The sequence below is a fragment of the Bemisia tabaci genome, chromosome 6 (assembly GCF_918797505.1).
Source record: "Bemisia tabaci chromosome 6, PGI_BMITA_v3".
Classification (NCBI taxonomy): domain Eukaryota; kingdom Metazoa; phylum Arthropoda; class Insecta; order Hemiptera; family Aleyrodidae; genus Bemisia; species Bemisia tabaci.
In genome coordinates, this window is record NC_092798.1 from 5,493,764 (window position 1) to 5,496,196 (window position 2,433).

The window sequence follows — 2,433 nt, forward strand, 5'->3', positions numbered from 1 at the left end:
CGTTCGATGGAGCCGGGACGGAGGAGGTGGCGGTGGTGGCGGTGGAGCGGAGGGGGAGGAGGCGGGGGTCCGGCGCGGCGCGGTGCACTGACTGTCTTTCTTGCCCAACCCTCCCCTCGCCTCCCGCCCACCCCCGCGAGGGGTTCCCAAATTGGGGCTTCGCAATTCGCAGTCACGCGGTGCCGGTGCCGCTGCCGCTGCCGCGCCGCGGCACAACCCTCCCCCTCCCCCCGCCCACCCTCGCGGCCGCGACCCTCGACAACCCGTGGCGACCCCGGCTTCGCCCGGCTGCCAGGTCGGCCGTGCCGTGCATTTTTAACGCCGGCATTGTCTCGGCCGCCCGGGGCCAATTTCCGGGCCTACCTCCGTCCACACCGATAACATCAGCGAAAAATTCGGGATGGGCCGGGGGCACCCACTTTTTTTTAAAATTCGGTTTTTGAATGTACGGAGTGAAAACTATGCGCCTCAGGTTTTTTTTTTTTTTTTTTACCCTAGGTAGCCGAGAAATCGTGTTTTGAAAATGCCAAAAATGAATAAAACGACACTTTTGTCGGGCGTTGATGACGTGGCCAGAGGCGGGAGACGGCGGCGTTTGCTGATTGGAGACCGTCCCTGAATTATGCGACACTCTAGAGGTGGAGGGGGGGGGGGGGGTTCGAAGAGAGCGTTACACCACTTTTAGTTTTTACGTGTTAAAGGATATGGATCCACGTCACAAATGCGTTACGATGATGGATTGTGGAGGGGAGGGGGGGGGGTGAGAGTGGGGACAAAAATGCCGAAAAAATGAGTTACGTAATTTAAGGATGGTCCCTTGGCCTGGACTCGAATTCAGGCATCGCCTTGCTGCATCAACTCAACTTCGGCTTTGGGCCATTAGGCCGGTCGGATTTTGATTAGCTATTTTATTCCTTACAAATAATTGAACTGCATTTTGCAATTTGGACCTATAAATTCTGGATCATCTGAAAAAAAAACGTATGTGCATAGGGAAACTAATGGCATATACGCTGTTTTTAAACCAGGCCGGACTTTATAAGTCCTAATTGCAAAATGTAGTCCAATTGACCGAACATTTCGGTGAGCTTATTGGCTTTTTAACGACGTTCAACGGACGGAAAACTACACTACAACCCCGCGAAAACTCCGTGCCCTTGACTCCCCGCCACTTGTCACGGACCTGTCACGCAAGTCTGCACGCCCGCCCCTAAAAAATGACGTCACTTTTCACTTGACTCCCCCCCCCCCCCCCTAACCTCATTTAGTAATTGAAGAATCGGCATTCCTCATCGATAGTTTTTCTAAATAATTGAAAGCCTTTGAAAAAATCGGTACTTGACGGTGAGTTGATGGTGACGGTATGCTGTGTTAGACCCAAGGCGGACTGGCCATAAAGGCGGGGAGGCGATCGCCTCCTAAAAATTTGCCGCGGAGGTCCCGAGGGGGCCCTCGAGGCGAATTTTTTTTGATTCATCGTTTTTTTCCCCGTAATGTTGTAATTTTCCTATCCTTTTCAGTCACTAAAAGGCCCCAAAATCCTTGAAAATTTGTCTCTGAGAGACATGAAAGGTCGCCTAGAGCTATGTGATGAAGGGGCCCCCGAAGAATCCTGAGAATGGGTTATTTTGAAGTTCAAGAACTGTAGAATTTAACTTCAATAATGCTTAAGATTGCGTTTAAAAAGTGTGAAATTTTCAAAATTTCCCGGGGGGGAGGGCCCCCCGAACGACAGGAGGGGCCCCCACATTTAGGTCGCCTCCTAACTTTTCGACTACCAGTCCGCCCCTGGTTAGACCCTCCTTCACTCTCTGCCCTCTCGTCACCAATTTGGATTAGACTGCCCCCTCTCCCTCTCTAGAATGTGAACTTTCCATAGTACAGATTGAATTTGGGCTTATCGGATAGGACTGTGAGGCATCGGATCTACTCTGTGTTCGTAGCTAGCTTTATCTTTGTTTGACGCACGCTTTACCGATGCCTCCCTCCTCCCTCCTGACCTCCTCCCGCCCCTAAGTATACACGCAAAGTATACCCAAAGTATACACAAAATTACGTTTACTGCCCCTCCTCTCCAAATAACGAAAATTGAAAAAAAGAAAAATTGTGTTTAAGTTGTTTGTAGCATTACATAATAATGGAGTCAAAAATATGACCGAAGAATGTCAGTTTTCCCACTTGGGTTTTTTGGACTCCAAATTCACTGAAACCGTCGGCGACATTCGACGACTTTGATAACTCGCGAAAATTTATTCGAAATCGTTACATAAGGCCTCGCTCAATACCAACCCTTGAAGGATTACGCAATTTAGGAACGGCCAATGCGAGCTTGACAAAAGTCGTCCATCTCGGGATAATCGTGTATTATGAACTGTCAAGGACAGTTGAATCGATTTTTTCCAGCCCTTTCCACAAAAGAAAAAAGCAAAACGA